A 12,439-nucleotide genomic window follows, 5' to 3' on the forward strand; every position below is an offset into this window, starting at 1 on the left:
CGAGGTAATTAGTACTTTTTCAATTCACACAAAGGAAGGCAACAAGCAATGAGTTAACTTATACGTATTTAGTAATGCCATAAAGAGTATTGCAAACTAAAGTTTCTCTCCAGTAGAAGAAAAAAGATGAGGTAAAAAACTTTATGAAAGCAGAGGTCGTCAAAAGCAGAAAACAAGGTTTTTTCTCCATGCCCTAAGTCTTTCGAAACTCATCTTACAAAATCCAAAATTCACCTCTCAGTAAACAAGAAGAATGTAATCATTTGGAAGGAAAAATGGTACAACATTTACCTACAAAGCTGAGCAGGGGCGGTGGCAAAACAGAGTTGTTCGGAACTTGTCGCTGGGCAGATCCGTTCAATCAGCTCGTGGGGAGTGGCGGTGCTAGGCAAACGAAGAAGCGTCGCAAGGTGGTGCTGGGAAGAGGAAGGCGACGGGGGTTCGTGGTGAGGGAGGAGTGTGGGTTTTGCGAGATTCAAATATGATTTGCTCCGTTCAATGAGTTCGCATGGAGTGGCGATGTTGGGCAAACGGAGGAGTGTCTCTCAGTGGTGTTGAAGAGAGACACGTGTCACCAGGAGGCGCTAGGCAGAGGAAGCTGAATCGGGTTGCTATCAAGGGATGAGGGTTTGTGGGACAAATTAGAATCGAGATGAAAATTTGAAACCGATCTTTTGTTTTGAATTAAAATGCACGTTTTGTTTCAGCAGCCACGTAGGGTGTGCAATGTGTGCACCGCTACAATGGCTGCTCCCTAGAATAACTCTACTGTAATCATATACTCCACCTATTTCATAAAGAAAGGTAGCGTTAGTAGAAAGACGGAGTCCACAATAAAAGAAGAAAAGAGAGATGTGGGAAACAAAGCCCATACAGGAGTAATGAAAGGGTTAAAAGCGATATTCGTGCTCTTGTAAAAACGATGCAAGAAAAGTAAAGGCAACCAAGAAAATCAATCATAAGATATAAGATTGACGTGGTTCAGTGTGACGCCCCCAGCCCCTACTTGGGATTTCATGGTGACTGAATGTGTTGGGACACATAACATAAGGCTACATAACCCTTGTTCATGACAGTTAAGATGCAATGCACTTAGCATCTAGCAGTATGTAATAAAAATCGTAGCAGAAAAGTTCTTTTTCTATCTAATTAATGTACAGTGGCAAAATAAAAGACACATGGTACCAATAAGTGCAAATATCCCAAAGTTTTCACATAGCATAAGTACTTCAAAATAAGAGTTATATTTTCCAAAAGAACTCCCAAAATAAGATAGAATATTTTAGTCATTACCAAAACACGGGATCCATCAAAACATTGCTTCTCAAAAAGTAACTACCACAAAATATCTTAGGTTTCGGGCTTCACTCTTTTCTCTAAGTTTCGGTTCTTATCCTGGTTGTGGCGTCATTTGAAATCTTCTATGTCGTGGAGTATCTCCGTGATTACTTGGTCGATTGCTTCAAGGTGCTCCAAGACGGAGGGCTTGGCCGAGCTTCTAACCATCTTAGGTACGATCTTCTCCGGAGGAGGTGCTATCCTCTTGCACTTCCCCATCAAGGTTTTCTAAACCTGTTACAGCTTCTACCATTCCAGATGGGAAATGGTAGTGGAAATTACCAAAGTGATATTTTGAGAAATCTCAGCAAGTAAACAAACAACATACCACAAATATCATAAACATATGAAAGTAAACAAAAACAAATGCATGGACATGTACGTATGACATAAAACTTGGACTTGTGCATCATGGACTTTTCTCATGAAAATAACATTTTCATCTTTTAAACTCTTATCACATGTTCATATCATTTGAGCTTCGGTTCTTGTTCATATCATAACATATCATACCAATCCATATCTTGTCATAACATATCATATTGAGAACAAGTCTCATCATTCCTTATCCTTCCATTCATATCATAGCATATCATGGCATAACATATCATGTCATTTCATATCATAGAGCTCAAATGTCTTGTTCATATCATATCATTCACATATGTGGATACCTCACAGCTCCCCTAAGCACCGTGTGTTCCCCGCTAGTTACCGCATCAACCAACGATCCACTTGATTGAGGTGACTATGTCATAAACATAAACATATTCTTTACGACAGTTTGCATATTTCGCATTCACCGTATTATGCACCCACTAGCTTTAGGTGCAACCCGCTTCGGTATCCTTCCATAGGATCCATTCGAGGTCCGTCAACTGTATTTCGTCGACCCAAGAGTTTTCACTCGACTTTAGACAATCCAAAGTGGACAAGGAGTTCCATTAAGGCATTTTCTCATCCTAGCATTTTAGGTCGTTATAAAACATCTTTGCTCTTTCTTTTAAAAACATGGACTCAAATGCATGAGACATGTAACGTGGACTCATGACAAAACATAACTCTTATTCATGCAACATGTAAAGCCGAAAAACATAGCTCATCACATAGCATGCATCTCATGTCATAGCTTGAAAACATTAGAACATGTAAACAAAGATCATTTCATGTAAACATATTTTATTCTTTCATCAAAACAACAAAACATAATTTTTCTCACCCGAAAGATGGTCTTGGCCGATTCATCTAGGCCTTCCAAATTATGTATTTTCATAATTCCAACTCATAACATCATGCCTCCATTTAATCTTATATCCAAACAAACATGCAAACCAATAAACATGGCAAAACTGAAATTAACATGTATTATATTTGAGACTTAGCTTAATCATACTTCACAAGACATTGCATCTCTTCATTTTCTTTTTTAGACATAGCCGAAACTTGTATCATAGAAATACTAGATTTAAGTAACAACTTCATACACTAATACATAAGGGCCGAATACTTCATCATGAACTATCATACTTAAATCACAATTTCATACAAGTATTCATAACATCACATAAGCCAATTAATAAGCATGGAATAATAGCCATAGTCAAACAATTAATCACACAAAAGTTTCAAGCAAATAATCAAACAAGAGTTCACATATATATATATATATATATATATATATATATACGAATAATATCAAAGATAGGTTGAAAGTTTACTTACAAAAGTCCAACGATAATACTAACAAAATCTAAAAATATAGTGTAGTATATTAGAAATCAATCTCACAAAAACCCTAGATTCCAAAAATGTGAGTGAATGTGAGTATAGTGACATTTTCAAAATCCTTTTCTCATGTTAAAAACCCTAGGGCCGAAACCATAAAAGATCACAAACCATAGTTTTTCCTTTGAGTTAAAAAACGAACTTGTGTTACCCTAGATCATGTGTTCAAAACACCAAGAATGTTTCGGGTTCTATCTTTCATAAAGAGAAAACCCTAGTTTCTAGAGTGAAAATAGATGGTTGTGTGAGAAAAACCCTAAATCCGAAAATACTAGATGAGTTCTTCCCTTGGCAGTGTGTGCGCATCAAGAAAAGAAGTGAAATGGTTCTTACCTCCTAAGTATAGAGCTCCTACTCGAAAAATTGTGAGTGGTTTCTTGGTGATACACGAAAATGATGGTGTTTGGCTAGAGAGAAAGAGTGGAAAAGTGGAGACTAGAGAGAGAAAAGGTGGTGGCCGAAATACACTAGGAGAAACAAGAAACTTTTTGGCAGAAAGGGCTCCCCCATTTTTGGCTCCTTCCTTAAGTAGTGTCCCTCTCGGTTTTTCACTATCCAATGCATGCAAGACAAGTTGCATTCCCTTTTTTCCCTCAAGATGAGACTTGCATGGGGAAGACCAAAGGTATTGTCCTGTGGCTCTTTCTCCCCAAACCGAAACCCTACTTGCTTCCATTCTCCCTTTTGCCCTTCAACCTATGCCTAAGTTCAATGCACCAAGAGGTTAAAAGGTAATTTTCTCAAAACCCTAATCTTTCAAAGCACTCTTCTAGTGTGCATGGCTGACACGTGGCGTGTGTGTGCGCTCGTGGATTGCCTAAATTCCTATGTCACTTAAGGTGACTTTGTGTCATTCCCTAGGTACTTTTACTTTTTGCTTCTCTCCCCCTAGTAGCCGTCGGTCACATGTCTCTTTCTTCCTCAAAAAGTCTTCTAGAACATGCATTTTTGCCTTCCCTAGTATGACACATTCTTGAAACTCACAAAACAACTTTTTGTCTTAGCTTGACATGTGTCCATGGGTACTTGTGCTTGCAAAAGTGGCGCCTACACCTCCAAAACCGAAACCCTAGTTTCTCTTTCTTGCTTCTTTCACTTTTTATCTAAAGATCTAATACATGGTTGACAAGTGTCAATTTAGTCTTTTTCCAAAAGACCAAAAACTCCTTCCATTGCCAAGTGGCGCCCTACCCTTGTTCCATGGCCAAACTTAGGTCTCTCCAAAGCAAACACTCTTCATGGGCCTATTAACTTGGGCCAAGTCTCTCTACTTCCTTTTGAAAGCTAACAAGCCTTAATCTAAGAGATCTATATCCGATTTCAAAAAAAAAAAAGAAGAAGAAGAAGAAGAAATTAGCCTAAGGGGCTCTTCCACACTTAACCAAAAATCCAAAGACACATCATCATCATCCATACAAAATGTAAACACAATTCCTTAGAAAAATTCGGGATGTCACATTCGGTAAAGTGTCTACATCTATAGAACTATAGAGGATTTTATTATCTTAAGGAATGACAAAATACACTTTGAGTTGAAATACACTTTTCCAGACCAACCATAGTATTGTTCATTAAGTACATATTTATAGGGTTGTACTGTGGAAACCCTAATTTCATGCATTTTGGGTTATTTGCTCGAGTGAGGAGTTGAGCAAACCTCGAGCGAACTCTGTTTGATGTTTGTTTGAGCGACCTGTCGAACGAACTCTTTGCTTGAACTTTGCTCGAGTGACATGTCACGCGAACGTAGAGCGAAACTTTCGCTTCGACACTTGCGAATTCTTGGAAATTCGGGAGCAATCAAATCCAAATTATCCATTTCGAATTCTTGATCTGGGACCATAAAGACTTCAATGGCACTTACGAAAACAAAATATTTTCTCCGAGGAGTAAAGTGGATGTTGAATTAGGTTGCATTGATAGTGAGTAATTAGTCTTTAATCAAAGGTGAATTGCTATTGTCTTTAATACGAAAGTTTGGCAACAACGAGAAATTAAAGGCTGAAACATCAAAGTGGGCATCAACCAGATGATTCCTCCCCAAAGGAAAACAGAAAGAAATGGACACGAACATAATAAATGCCAAAATCAGTGATATCAAAATCAAATGAAGATTGGTTTTTAGAAATTCTGGCATTTTGATAAAGAGACGTATCTGTTGATGAGTTATTGGTGGCAGTACTGAGAGCAAAATTGTTGGGGTGTATGTGGATCCTGGTTTGTGAGTAGAAAAGGAACAGACAGAAAGTTTGCTAGAATATCGCTCGACTTGGTACTCAAATGAAACTCAACCCATAAGTTCGCTCGATAATGGGCTCCAGCGAACATCAGACTGATTGTTCACTCCAGGTGTGCGTGATTTTGGACTCGAGCGAAGCACCAACCTTAGTGTTCGCTTTAGAAGCGCTCAATAGACCGCTCGAGCCAATGTTCAATTGATTGTTTGCTTAAGGTGCTCAACACCCACTCTAGGGAAGAACCCAATTTTTTCCGCCTTAGGGTTTTTTATTCCGCACACTATATATATATATTATAGTTTTTCAAAAAGAGAAAAAGTCCTAGAGAGTAAGAGTTGAGATTTAGTAAGTAAAGTGACACTCTTGTAACTCACTATGTGTTTGTAATCTCTTTTGGAATAAAATCTCCTACAGCTCTATGGACGTAGTTACGTTCTCAAACCACGTTAAATTATATATGTTGTGTGTGTGTGCACTTGATTCCTGTATTTCTACAATATTGTGGGTGTGGTTGCTCTGATGCTTTACCACAACAACAACTTGGTCCAATAGAGAATGAGCCAAAATTCGAGTCAACCATGAATTCCTGACCACTCAAAGATATGTTGGATACTGATTCACAATTGATAATACTTATGTAATGACCCAGCCCACGTTTTGAACCAAGCCCAAGTTCCAAGCCAAAAACCCAGCCTAGGAGAAAATAAAAATTAAAAAAAAAAAAGTGCAAACGCATTGTTTCATCAAGCCCTTAGTTTTTTCCATCTTCTTTTCTTCCCCCAGCCCTCAATACCCCACCTTCCCCTTGTTTCTCGCAGCAACAACTCCGAGCCAACCACCCACGCCTCCCTCTCTCTCTCTCCACCCATTTCCATCTCTTCTCCATGATTTGCCACCAAACTTTGTGCGCTGCCTCCCTCTTTCGGTTCTTTGATGCCAGTAAGCCTTTCGTCCATCTCCCTCACATTATCTTTCTAACTCTCTGTTAATCTCGCTCTCGTGCCCTCATTCTCATTCTGTACCAAGCCCCCTATGTTGAGCGCCACTCTCGCGTCTCCCTCTTTCAATATCAGTCTCTAGCTGCCTTTCGTTCTTACTGTGTCACCGCATGGCAATGGCCACCCTCCTCACATTGTTGTTGCTCCTCACTAGTTAGGTTTTGGTCTCACTCCCTCTGTTTGTCTCTTTCTTTATCTCACTCTGTCCCACTCCCTCTCCTCCTCTATTTTCTCTCCCTTACCCCGTAAAATCCCATCTTGGTTTTTCTCTTCTCTCTCTCATTTTGCTCTTTTTCTGTTGTAGGAGAACCCGTTTGACCAGTGGAGGCCACCGGAGCTAGTCGCTCTGCCTCATCTTGTCAAGTGCCTCAGACCGTCACGAACCATATCTAGGCGGTGTTGTCTTGCTTTCAATTGACTACCCGCTTTGAAATTGGGTAACATACTCTCGAGCTTTAACCTTATAACCATAGCTTAATATTCGTGGCTCTTCTAATTGTGCCTATTGGAAGTTGGATTGTCCTTGTTTTGGATGTTGCATGTTGGGATTTGAAGTTGAATTATTTCATGATTTGTTGGCATTTGGAGGTTCCCTTGTTTATGATTGTGGTAGTTTGAGGAGGGAATGAATATAAAAATGTGAGTTGGTGTTCTGATGTGTCGAGAGTATGGCTGTAACTTGTGATATGCGTTGGGGTGAAATATAAGTAGGGGTGAAAACCATGATATGAGTTGGGGTGAAATATGGTACCGCACCGGTTTAGGATCGGTTTTAGTTCTTAAGAACCAGTAATGAACCAGATTGCTTACAAACCAAACCGAACATACCGGTCCAATCCGATCCGGTTTAACTAGTTTTTCGATTTTTTTTACACCCTTAAATATAAGCGAAATCATGGAAGTTGGGCTAATTGTTGGTGGAATAGTGTGTTGGACGTGTACTTGGGCCATTATAAACCAAAGGCACCATGATAGACTATTTTGTTTATGGGTTGTTTATTTAGCTCATTTTGAGCCATAGTTTGCATTATAGAATATTGTTAGTTAGGTTGGCTTTGTACTAGTTTGAGTTACTAATATGTTAGCAATATTTTTCTGCATTACTCATAGTATCCGAATAAGAAAAGAAATTTTTTTTCTATCATGACTGATGTAGACACATGAGCATTTTTGGCATTGTATTTCTCTAATGCATAAAATATAAATATGAAGTCTGAAATGTTTATTTGATTGTGTGATATTTATCTGTTCTGTATTCTGTTATGATATGATATTGCATATGAAAATCCTGAGATATAAGATTATGTTTTACTTTGGTTTATGGCCCTACCACAGAATATAATAGTGGTCTCTCGCCTAACCACAAGACATAATAGTGGCCTCTAGCCCCACCATAGACATAACAGAGGCCTACAGCTCTACCATGGGGTACAATAGTGGCCTCCAACCCTGCCACGAGATACAATGAGTTATGTGTTATTGAGATTTTGGAGTTTGTACCTGTATTATGGAAGGTGATTTTAAATGACAGGAAGTAACTTCCTGACACTCAGGGTACGAGGCGTTACAACTTGGTGGGAAGAGCAGAAGCTGACGAGAGAAGTAGAAGAGAAGGAAATTGGAGATTGAGTGGGAAGGGAACCATGAGAAAATGAAGGTTTTCCATGGAATAGGGGTAGAAATTGCTACCCTTTTCTTTTGATCCTCTTTTCAGTGGGAGACGGAAGCGAACCTTGGCTACATGCAAGAAGGAAGAAACAATGGCTAACAAACTATCTCATATGAGCTATACGGCGTGTTTCATATGCCTATCCATACGGCAGAATATAAGTTTTATCTCATTTCTGAGTTTTCAACCACTGTAATTACTGTCTAACATTCAACAGTAAAAAGCATTATCTTCTTCAATGCCTCTTGCAATCTTTTTTTTTTTCCCATCCCATTTCGTATTGTCTTCCTCTCTGTTCACGTCCCTTCCCCTCTGTCGAAACTCACCATTTCACCAGTAATGGGTGAAAAATAAATAGGTCATAATTAGAATAATATCTTTAAATAAAGAAATTTTAATTTTTGGGAATATATAGTAATTTAAAAAAAATATCAGATTTAAATTTCTTTATAGATTTTTTAATTAATAATAAAAATTATTTTTTATTAATATATTCATAACTATTATTCAATAATTATTAAATAATTTTTAATCATTAATAGAATCTATCTAAAATATTTTATTTTATTTTATTTTAACTGAATTACGTGACCAAAACGGATGGTTCTTGTTGACTTTGACGTCTGCAGGGTATATGTTCCGTTCAGCTAAGCATATAACGCCAAATGTGATGGCTGGCAGCTTGGGAAAAAAGAAAATATAATAAAGGGTGGCCATTTCATATCAATCTGCATCAACCTTTCGTGGGATTTGGGTCTGAGACTCTTCGTTTTGAACGTAAGAAAAGTCTTCCTGAATTTTTTTTTTTTCAGCTTTTGCATCAAGCAAGCAAGAGAAAGGAAAAGGGTAGGAACTTGCGAATACTTTAACAGAAATGCAAGGAAAATATCTTTAAGCGTGCAGACAGTGGTTTACCACAAGGGTATTTCTCACAAAACTTGATGATTTTCCAATTGTAAACCATTGACCAACCATCAAGTCACAACGTATGCTGGTTTTTTGTGAAGTAATGTTATATATCGTATTTTTATTTTATTTTGATGATATTAAATTATATATAATATATTTATTATTATTAAATAATAATAAAATATGTAATAAATAATTATTTATAATAATAAATATATCACATCATATTTAATAAAATGATAATATGATATATAAAATTTTTTTTTTCTATATTCTTTCCTGAAGTCTTATAAAACTTCCCTCAACTTTTTTTTTTTGTACTGTCTTTTTAAGGAAATTTGCCTTTTTTGGAGTCCAAACCCTTGCATATCCAAAAGTCAAAGTTTTAAAATTCCTTCCCGTTAGCATTCTAATTGAAGTATTAAAATAGAATATTTTGATATCGATATTTTTGGAATAGATATTAAATAAATAAATTATATATATAAATTATATTCTAAAATAACATCAATTTTAAAAATATACCTAATCAAGAAATTTTATAATACCTTTTAATATATATCTTAAAAATACACATATATGTAAAATACATATTTATTAATATATCTATTTTATTTTTAAAACTATAGTAAATCCACTGACTTGCTTGCATGAGACTGTGTCAGAATTCTTTAAAAAAACACAAACTTTTATTAGGCTTCCAGACATGAGTCTTGGTCCAATCAAGTGGCAGACATGATGACAAGTCAAATGTTAAAAGTGTTTTGCGATTTCTGGATGGAGTCCCGCACTTGAAGGCACATAAGATGATGGGTTGTTGATAGGCCTTAAAAATACAATTTTATTCTTCATTCTTTAATTGATTTACAAAAAGACCATTGCTTTAACTTCATTCAAGCATTAAACTTAATTTCGGAGCTAGAACTACCATTCTGGCCGGAATTGACCGAAATTGATTGAAACGGCCAGAATTTGACCCAAAATAGAACAGGTATTTACTTTGTGCTTATTACTATTCCGGCACAAAAAATTTCAGTCATTCTATCACAGGTGCTTGGGAGTTGATCCTTGAAGAGGAAGGAAGGGATAATACCAAGGTTGCTGTTTGAGGGAGGTGGAAAGCTAGCAGCTGGGAATGGGAGCAAAGCTTTGAACTGAAGGGTTGATGAGGATGAGTAACAACTGTAACTACTTTTTCAATAAAAGAGAGAAGTTTGTTGCTTAAGTGAAACGGTGCACTTTGTATTAATTGGTATAGTGTCGTTTTGTTTGCATAATTGTGTGTTTTGAGCCTTTAAGTAAAACAATGAGTTTTGCTTTAAGGGTTGTAGTGTGCGTTTTACGTGTCAGTCATGGTCGTTTTAAGGCCATCTTCATGCTCTGCAGGTATAAAACTAGTGTAGTTCATGTGTAATAGGTATTGATTGATCATTGGAATTTTAACACAATTGGGAGGTTGGGAATTCCTCTAAAATTCTTTGGCAAAATTCACGAATGGAATCTTGCATTTGAGAATAATTCTATTTACGGAAGTGAATTCCTCTTGCATGGAATCTGTGCATTGGAAGATTGAGATTGCTGTAGTGTTCTTGCTAACAGGTTCATTACAAGTGGTATCAGTAGTAGTCAATCCTTGCAGTCGCAGTTTAATGGTGGACGGTACGCGTGCAACACTGAAAGTTCAATTCGAAGAATCTCAAAAGCAGCAGGAAATGATGCAGAAGTAGCTAGAACAGAATCAACAAGCAATTTCTGGAATAACTGAAATGTTAGAACAAGTTTCAGATTTGTTGAGATCTGTAGTTGATTCTGTCAATGTTATGTCTCGTAGAGATAGAGAAGTGTCTAATGACACTAGGAATCATGATGAGAGAGGAGTTTTTCAGAGAAATGTTAGGTTGGACTTTCTACACTTTAGTGGCAGTGATCCTGCAGGTTGGACCTTTAAGGCCGATCAATACTTTGATTGTTTTCAATTACCTTTCCATCAGAAATTAATAGTGGCTTCGCACTATATAGAAGGTGAGCATTGGTGTGGTACCAAAGTGCCTTGGACTCAGGACAATTTAATTCATGGGAGACCTTAGTGGTAGCAATGCAAGAAAGGTTTGGACCTTCAGCATTTGATGATCCAATGGAGGCCCTAACTAGATTAAGACAAATTACTTCTGTTAGTTTGTATACATCACAATTCGAGACATTGTCCAATAGGCTAAAAAGCTTGTCTAAGAAACATAAGATGAGCTGCTTTATTAGTGGACTCAAAGATGACATTTGAATACCTGTAAAAATGTTTAATCCACTAAATCTTAGGGTTGCATTTAATTTGGCTAAGCTGCAAGAGGAACATGTGTTATCCTCAAAAAAGTCTTGAAGACAAAATAGTCATTTTGCTGAGAAATGATCTCTTAATAGTGTGGAGCTGACTGGCTAATAATGGTCAAAAGAATGTGTTTCTTTTGAAGAAGGTAAATTCATTTCACATGAATGAAAAAAAGAAAAAAAAAGCTTATATTTCAACTGTAAAAAAAAATAGAATCCTGAATGCAAAAATTCGAAGGTTTATTTTATTTTATTTTATTTTAACTGAATTACGTGATCGAAACGAAAGGTTCTTGTTGACTTTGACGTCTGCAGGGTATATGTTCCGTTCAGCTAAGCATATAATGCCAAATGGCCGGCAGCTTGGGAAAAAAGAAAATATAATAAAGGGTGGCCATTTCATATCAATCTGCATCAACCTTTCGTGGGATTTGGGTCTGAGACTCTTCGTTTTGAACGTAAGAAAAGTCCTTCTGATTTTTTTTTCAGCTTTTGCATCAAGCAAGCAACAGAAAGGAAAAGGGTAGGAACTTGCGAATACTTCAACAGAAATGCAAGGAAAATATCTTTAAGCGTGCAGACAGTGGTTTACCACAAGGGTATTTCTCACAAAACTTGATGATTTTCCAATTGTAAACCATTGACCAACCATCAAGTCACAACGTATGCTGGTTTTTTGTGAAGTAATGTTATATATGGTATTTTTATTTTATTTTAATTATATTAAATTATATATAATACATTCATTATTATTAAATGATAAAAAAATATGTAATAAATAATCGTTTAATAATAATAAATATATCACATCATATTTAATTGAATGATAATATGATATATAAAATTTTTCTTTTTTGTGTTCTTTCCTTATGCCTTATGAAACTTCCCTCAACTTTCTTTCTTTCTTGTACTGTTTTTTTCAAGGAAATTTGTCTTTTTGGAGTCCAAACCCTTGGATATCCAAAAGTCAAAGTTTTAAAATTCCTTCCGGTGAGCATTCCAATTGAAGTATTAAAATAGAATATTTTGATATCGATATGTTTCGATTTGTCGTTTTGGAATAGACATTAAATAGATAAATTATATATATAAATTATATTTTAAAATACCATCAATTTTAAAAATATACCTAATCGAGAAATTTTATAATACCTTTTAATATATATCTTAAAAATACACAT

At 36.3% G+C, this 12,439-nt stretch overlaps 1 long non-coding RNA gene across 1 annotated transcript in view; it reads left to right on the forward strand.

Annotated features, from left to right (window-relative positions):
* Window positions 1-12,439, forward strand: part of LOC118343986 — a 38,085-nt gene that overhangs the window by 24,649 nt on the left and 997 nt on the right. The window lies entirely within an intron of this gene.

Source organism: Juglans regia, chromosome 12, assembly GCF_001411555.2.
Source record: "Juglans regia cultivar Chandler chromosome 12, Walnut 2.0, whole genome shotgun sequence".
NCBI lineage: Eukaryota > Viridiplantae > Streptophyta > Magnoliopsida > Fagales > Juglandaceae > Juglans > Juglans regia.